The sequence below is a fragment of the Austrofundulus limnaeus genome, unplaced genomic scaffold, assembly GCF_001266775.1.
Source record: "Austrofundulus limnaeus strain Quisiro unplaced genomic scaffold, Austrofundulus_limnaeus-1.0 Scaffold349, whole genome shotgun sequence".
NCBI classification, from domain to species: domain Eukaryota; kingdom Metazoa; phylum Chordata; class Actinopteri; order Cyprinodontiformes; family Rivulidae; genus Austrofundulus; species Austrofundulus limnaeus.
Genome location: NW_013952751.1, coordinates 133132 through 141855, shown reverse-complemented (window position 1 = coordinate 141855; position 8724 = coordinate 133132). Strand labels below are relative to the sequence as shown.

The 8724-nt window shown below is 36.9% G+C and overlaps 1 protein-coding gene across 8 annotated transcripts in view; it reads right to left on the bottom strand.

Moving 5' to 3' along the window:
• celf2 (cugbp, Elav-like family member 2) overlaps positions 1 to 8724 on the bottom strand; it is a 288250-nt gene that overhangs the window by 259064 nt on the left and 20462 nt on the right. The window lies entirely within an intron of this gene.

Sequence of the window (8724 nt, the reverse complement as noted above, 5' to 3'; positions counted from 1 at the left end):
CATTTTTTCAAATAAAAAAACAACATTAAAAATTCATGACCATGGAACCCTAAATAAAAGCCTAACAAGATAGATTTACTAGAGAATTTACAGTAAATTATGTATTTGAATTAAAAAAGTAGCAATAATGCTCATTAATAAAGTTATACATCTAAACTATAAGCCAGAACCATTACATTAAATGAGTATAATCATCCATCTTTAATAACAATTTAGTAGTTTAGTCAATAATACAATGTTGTTTCAGGATTATGTTTCATACATTTATATATACTGTTTTCAAATACAAAATGGATATATTTAAACAAAATAAAAAATAACTACAAACAACTTCCTTAGATCTGCACAAGAATAATTTATTCAGCAACTTTCCCAGCTGGAGGTTGTTATGAGACATTCACAATTTATTCTTTAAGTTCCAAACCATTCGAGGGCCATCATGTTAATGAGTCATGATGAAGCTAAAACAATGCAAAACAACAACTATTTTATTACAGCTAGTGGTAAAATGGCCAATGATGACAAACTCAATTCTATGTCTTGTTCAGTGATATTCTGTGCTTTGAAAATTAGAAAAAAMCCACAAAAGGCAGGGACAATTTGGAGGATTTAAAGGCGATCCAAGTAACTCTTGTCCGTAATTGTCACTCTGCTACTCATTTGACAAATATAGTCCCTTTGACATTTATTGCACAACATTTTTTACCGACAATAAACAGCGTCTGCCACAAGGAGAGATTAGTTTGAGCAACAAGCAAGTTACATAAAACTTTCCTGCTCTCCAGTCATCCATTTAAATACAATTAATATTGCCTATGTGAGGATTTGTAAAGAAAACAAGCTATTTTGACTGCAGGTAAGGAGTTTAATGGACTGAGGAGAGCCAAAGCACAACAATACTACAGGGTTAAAAACTTCATTGCAATCATGACAGAAATAAATGAGATTTAAAGCTCTTGGATTGATTGCTGGTTGTCACCCAACAAGGTAAAAACAAATGTTATAAAAAAGAGGTTCAAACTGAAGCAAATTCCCTCAACCGTTAGCTGTAGTAAAGATTTATTTTCGTACGTCGTGCTCTCGGTTTTCCCGGAAAACAGCAGTGTCTTGTTATGAAGTAATGGCTTTAATCAGAGCCGAGTTGAATTCCTGAATGTGGCCTTGTGGCTCCATCATCCCTATTTGGTTTTCGCCATGGAAACAGCAGCCATCCCAAAACACTTTTACTTTACAACTGCATGTTCTCAAAATAGGAAAAATTGGTCCCAGCGATKTTAGAGAGTGATTGAGAGCCTATGTTAAGAACAAGTGCCAATGCATCACAATCAGATTTATATATCTTGTTTTAATCCCACCTGTTTTTTATGCTGTGATGAGGAAAAAAAAGGCGAGCTCAAAAAGTAGGACGTAGCAAAAAAGCCTAMTATAAAAGCATGCAAAGTCTAGTGAGCCAAGGTTATGTCCATCAAGAACAGTTTCCAACAAAGTTACTTTTGTAAGCAGGAGATACTCCTAAAAACTGTAAAGAGAGGTGAAAAGTTATTTACAGCAAGGAATAAAGATTTACAAGAGTCTTCTAGTCCATCTGTGCTGTCTGGCACTTTAATCCTTGTTTCATCCAGGTTTTGCTTAAACGTGTAATAAGTGCATCATCGTACACGGTTTGCTTTAATGGGTTCAAGAGAAAGATAGAGAAAGAGCTGCAATTGACCGGTAATAATCCGAGCGCTTCATGGTTTATTCCGCTTGTCTTGAAAATGTTTGTAATTAAGCTCAGAGGGGAAAAAAAACATTCAAGGGTTTACTTAAAAAAAGAAGGCCTGACCAGAGCATGTGATAGTGCTTCACAAGGTTGGAAACATCAGCGTGCTGATTTAAAGCTGCTCTTACTGCAAGGATGGTATGCTTAACAGTAAACCGTAGATTTACGATGCTGCCAGATCCAACTGGATGGATGTAAACATTTGAGCTTTAACACCTGCCATGGCACTGCTGTTTTAAAGCAGACGGAGATGGGACRTAGTGTACTTCCAGTCATAACACTGGATTCAAGATTGGCAGCCAGCCAGAGCACACAAATCTCACAACAGGTCAAAGGTAGAGCAGACCAGTGTTTCCTGGAAGTTGYTTAAAACAGGATTGTAAGCAGTAAGATGCAAACTAAATTCAACTCAGTGTTTGATGCAAAATGCTGCTAGAGTGTGATTAAGGAAATACACAAATAAAAAGTTGGAGGATTCACCTGTTAGTTAGGGATCTAGGTATCAAGTATTTAGATTTTGGAAAATGTAACTAAGTAACTGTATCCGAAGTTTTTACATGAGCTTTATTAAGTGGTTCCAGTGCAGACACCATTWACAACATTTAAACAAAATTTTATTTCTTAACTCATTTCAAAAATGACCGCAGTTGATGTGTGTCCAAACCCARTTCAAACTCAAGTCTACCTAATATTGCTTCCATTCTTAAAGTTGGATACACAAACAAGGTGCTGTTGTAGAAGTATAAAACCACTGGTGTTGTACTAAATGTTGTATTMCTGCAGTGAGCTTATTGGAGACAGTTAAAAGTACTTTTTCTTTACTTTTTTTTTGGAAATATTTCTGTATTTTCTGCTATTGTTGGGTTTCTTGTCTCAGATTTTCGCTTCCTTCAATGCCAAAATAAAAAAAAAACAAGCACATTAAACACAAATGTGTCAGTATATACAGTATAAAACATGGTTATGAGTCAGGTGAATTGAACATGAACAATTTTCTCTTAAAATATTTTTAATGCAAGCCAACCAAGTCTATTGTTAGTCGATGGCCCTCTTTTGCATGTGACTAACCTGTTTGTCCATGTGGAGGCAGTGCTTATAAGGCTGAGTTCACCTGAAACTCATCAGACTAAAGAAGTCTCTTGGAGGAGAGACAAAACGTTTTACTAAAGAACCCATCCAGAGGACCTACTTATTTTTTTCTTTTTGATTCTTCATGCAGTTTTTTGAGTAACTCTGCAGTGATTTTATAGAAAAAAATGTGTAGCTTAATTTTCTTTTTCAAAACAGATTGAATTTTTGACATCATTKGATGAATATGGCTCAAGAAACAGATGTTGTCTTCCAGTTGGAATGTTGGTGGTTCGATCCCAGTCAACCTTTCCACCTGTGAAGGTGACTTTGGTCAATAACCAAACTTAATATTATGCACAATTTGTAAATTGGTGTGAACGTGACATAAAGTTTCTTTTAAATTCACAAACCCATAAGATAATCACAAAACATGAACAAATGTAGAGTTAAGATCGTGAATTGAAGTGTAGAAAAAAAATCTAAAAGAAAACAAGTCTCAGTGCTTCTTACATGACCAACAATTTTATTGCCAAGGAAAAGTCTTGGCATTTTGTACGCTCGGCTGCCATCAAAGTTATTTTTTGTTCACTGCACATAAAAAGGGAACTCCAACTTTAAAAAATGTTTTGTGTTTTAATAAATACCACTAGTCCCACAGAATGACCACTCTGATGACCAAACCTTACCCAAGAATTTTGTTTAATTGTCAAATGTTTAAGGTTACTTTGTGACATATGGCAACACTTGAATTAAAAAAGCAATGCTGGGATCAATCATATTTACTTAATGTTTCAGGAATTAAATAGGTCTAACCACAACAAAACCTACTGGAAAACAATAACACAAGTACATTTATGTTAGTACCAGTGCAGTTTTAAATATTATTGGATGGATCTGTTAGTGAAATTATTAATCAACGCCTTAAATGGGTTTACGGCTGGTTTGTCTTCCTATTATTGCTAGTCATCTTTACCCTCTCCATCCCAAAGAGTTTTAATCTCTCAGTGGGCTTCTAGGCGACCCATCTAACACACATTTGCATACATCTGCATATTTCCCATTAGGCTCTACTTGTTGACTTTTCATGGAGGACTCAGAAACCACAATGATCACCCRTAACAGTAATACTTCTGTCTTTTTCCGCCTCATTCTTTTGGCCTTTTTCTTAACATTGTTTTTCTATGCAATACCCCTCTTGATCTTTGTCTCTAGGCTCTATGTGAGTCTGTCATGGCAGTGATGAGAAAGCAATCCAGCAGTCTGATCCTGAGACAAAAAGCGAAGCTCCCAGTTAGATCAGCTGCATGAACTATGGGAAACCATCTGGGACCAATAACTGCTTCTGGCTYGAGAGAACAAGACAACAGGAGTGAAGAAATGAATTCAGCACACAGTGACCACGACTGAACCAGACTAATTAGATTAATATGTGATCAACTATTCAATTAGGCCCATTGAGCAGCTGAGCTCAGGAGGTATGGATACATGCAAATGAAAGAAGTGAGCAAAAAATGAAAGGTGGGGATAATCTATAGTTAAAGCCAGATAAAATGTGCTATAATACTGTTTGTTAGTTTTTATAGTATACCTTASCTATGATATTTTAGAAGTCCTTTTAAACAGAAAACACCCTAACCAAACCTTAAAGCTCCCTAAAATACTCCTTCCTGAAAGCACAGCTCTCAGATTGCTCCATACCGGCTTGTTTCTGCATTTTGCATCAACTTACAGTTGTTGGAAAAATGTTGGTAGAGAAAATGACAGCTTTTGTTAACAATGGAAGTTCAGTGGAGCCAAAACATTATTTAAATGATGCTAGAAAATCTGCCAAAGCATGTAATGACACACAAACTGCCTAAAGACTGTTAAACAAGTTATTTCACATAAATGATGCCTTTCTGTAGTCTATATCTAATTTAAGTGACAGGTATTCTTGATATAGKTCTTTTCATTTTTTTATCATCTGCCCATCTCTCACAAATTGAGAGTGTTGACTACTACTGGATGTGGTGTAGTAGAGAAGAATGTTCATGGAAAAGCTATCTTGTTTGGTGTTCATTTCAGTGGATCAAGGCTTTTTAAAGTTATGAGCATTGTTAATAATCCTGGTCTTTTAAACCTGGCCAMTACTTTTTCTTAAAAGCTTCCATTTGGTTTCCTAAGCCTTACCAGAACGTTTAGGGAACAGTTTTCCCTAAACATAAGTGTTATAACTCCTAAAGTTCACCAAACAATGTGAGTAACAGCAAGTGAAACAGAATAAAAAAATGGTCAAAGCAAGGAAGTACAAATTAGTTACGATTGGGGCTGTGCAATCTATCACAAATTATTCATCACTGTAATATCAGTGAGTGCACTGTCACAAAAAACTGCTTGGACTGAAATAAATCATGCGCTATTTRAGTTCAAGTATCATACATTAGTAGATTCAGTCCAACTGACTTCGCCGACCTTGATACCTAAACCTGGTTTATACGATGACAGAAGAGAAAGTTGGCAAAATCACAATTTTATTTGCACATCACAGGATYTTCCTAATATTATGCAGCTCTAAACATTATCATTAACTATGGTGAAAGTATAGAGATTTAACTGTCCTCCTCCTAATTGCTTTCTGACAGTCTACTCTTATGCTAAGACTTTATGAACAATTATTGTTGCATATTGCAATTCAAATATACAACAGAAAAAAAGTTGTTTTTACTTCATAAATGCTGCAACCTTTAATAAAACATTATCAGACTCACTGGGACATTAGCATTGAAGGTAGAGGGCTGCTAAAACTCTAATCTGCTGTAATGGCAGAAGGATATTGCAGCAAAACTCAATAGTAACCTTACACAACTAACAGCAGGGAACAAAATACTTTTACGGCAATGTCTTATCAAAGATGCTAACCAAACTGCTGTTAGCTTTAGCTCTGTCACAAAGAGGAACATACTGTAGGTAAACACAGCAGAACCACAACACCATACCTACGTTCCCCAATACCTATGTTTTCCCGGGTTTAACGATGAAAGTCATGACAGATGCTTGGCTCCCCCTTCCAATGTCTTTTAAAATAACTGAAAAAACAAAACAAAATGGAATCTCAGTGCAGGCATTGTACAGAGAAAAATAGGGATCCGTGGAATGTAGGTACAGAGAAACAGGAATGACCCCAACACCCAGTTGTTACAGTTCATGTACAAGCTATTATTAGAACTGCTGCCTGGCTAGTTGCTACAAAAATTTGAAAAACTAGCWGTTTAAAATTCCCATAAAAAAACAACCATAAAGTGAAGAAAGTGTTGGATTGTTTTTGAGTCAGTTGTTAATTTTTGCTGCTTGAAAACCATTAAGATAATTGTTGTTGTGATGTGGTTGCAACATTGTTGCTGAAATATTTGCTATGATACACAATAAAAAGGCATTCCAAATTATAGCCATCATTTTGGAGTTACGCAAAGTCAAGATGGTGCCTTTATTTAGCTACTATTCTACAAACTAGGGTTAGTTTGGAGAATAATTAGTCACGTTTTTCAAATGCAACATAAATGCAAATGCTTTMTTAACTTCCTTTAAGAGGACGAGTCCAGTGCTTTCAAAAAGAAAGCTCTCTAAAGATGATGCCATTTGCCAAAAGACATCAGTATTCACCTTTCCTTTGCTGCTTAATTTTCTGTGGGGCGCTAATCAAGCGCTTGTCTCTGCTCATGAATTTAGAGGGAAACCTCAAGCATTTAAATGTGCATTTAATTGCGTTGGTTCTGGAAGCGTCGTTAAGTAACAGCTGAGAAATACATTTCTTAATGCGACTTAGTGATGCCCGGCAAATCAAAGACCATCAAGCGAATTAATGAGGGTGAGCGGTGAGCGCATTAAGAGTAGAGACGAAGCGCTGCCATAAACAAATATGCATCTCTCAACTAGACAGCAGGGACAGAGGGATAGAGTAAAAAAATGTAATAAATAGATGTGTCTGCCAATAAGCATAGCATGCTATCCATTCCAGCACAATGCTCAGCACTTTAATAGAGTAAACACACACACATGCACACCTTTTTTCTGCTATGTTTTTAAAAGCCAGGCACATGCTTCTTCAGCAGCATTCCTTTGCTGTTGAATAGAGCTGCAAACGCTTCTAAAGAAGAGAAGAGTGGGCAGGAGGTGGGGGGAGGTGGCAGCGCCGATGGAGGATGAAGCAGAGGAAAAGCAAAAGAGGAGAACTGGAAATGTAAAACCTTCCAGGTTATTAAAAGCTGTCTTGCGAGGGCAGTGTTCCTGTCGCTAAGTACTCTTTCAATTATCAACCGGGCCGCCGCTTTTATTCGCTGGTGTGCAAACGCCAATACAGCTTCTCAACAAACACACTTTCAGTGATGGCCTTCTTTTCTTTTCTTCTTAGCAACATCCAAACACGCGGAATAAAAACCACACATCAGGTATTCAGCGTTAATTGTTGCAGATCAGGTGAAGGAACAGGTCAGCACCGAGAATCATTACAGAAAAGAGAAGGTTTTTTAAGACTGTCTGACAGGTTTGTGGCACGAACTGACTGCCGAAGACAAAGAARAGATGTTAATCACCACATCAAAACTCTGAAATCACTAGAGCATATTTCAACTAGACAGAGCCAGCCTCTGGGGGGAGCTGCAGGTGTAACAATGGCGGCCATCAGCTCTCAGGTCAGACCCAATTTGGGGCATTTTTCTCAACTGTCAAGTGCCTGTCAAGTTTCAGCAATAAAGCAGAAAAGATAAGGAGAGAGATTCAAGATAGCTGGGATTGAGCTGAGAAGCAGAAAGCTTTTAGGATGTTATCCAGCCTGTGTTTGCGGCTCCAAATGTTCCTACACCTCTGATGAGACGGGCTCTTCTGACAGATTACCAGCACAAATGCTGCTCAGGGGAGAGCTGGCATGGAAACAGATCCTAACACACCACTGTCAACTATAAAACTGCGTGCGGGGCGGTGCATGAGTGATGGAGACAGGAGACAGTGTCAGATTGGTGGTGTCAAACAGTCATTAAATAATACTTGAAATGGAAGAGGCAAGGTTACCATGAAGTCTGACCTCTTCATCAGATCAACAGAAAGTACAAATATATTATAGTAAAATAACAGAAAACTCTTTATGTTTTCCTGGACACGAGTCATGTTATTTGGCCTGCTACTCAGCTGAAATAAGTATTTAACTTAATGGTAACTAGGGCTGCATGATATTAGGAAAATGTGYGATAACAATGTTAAAAATTGCAACKAYGWTATGATTTGTGATAAATGTTGAGTTCCAYTTTCAGGACTCTGATACAGACATCTGCTGTGCTCTTACTTGTCCTAACCTTTGAAATTGTGGTTTTGTTAGATGTAACTTTTTGGAATTCTTCATACAGGTYTTTCTGTTGAAGGTGACAATGGAGAATAGTTGTGTTTCCTTACGTGGTTGCCACTATTTTTCGGTATGAAACCAAATATCTCCTAATAAAAGATGTAATTTGTTTTTACCCAGAGTTTGTTGTCGCTAACATTTTTCTCACTTATCTTGCTCTCAGCCACTGCGACTCTCTCTAAGCTTGCTCAGCTGGCATCTAATATAAAGAGATCCTTCCATTTGGCCAAACATGAWGGGCTCCATTTGATTGGTCAAATACTTCAAAATTCSATTTGAYTGACAAAACTCATAMATGCGCACATTTAAGCCAASCATTGCACTTTATGMAGTTTTTTGTKATATGCYTATTGCACAGGTYATTATATTGCAATGCCAAAACATATTTTATATACTGTGCAGTCCTAATTGTAACCCTTTCAATTTTCTTGAATCTGCTAAAATTCAACAAAAAAAGCCTTACTTTTCAAGATGTTTAAACTTTCAGTTTTTCAAATGTGTTTATAAATATTGAAAAAAA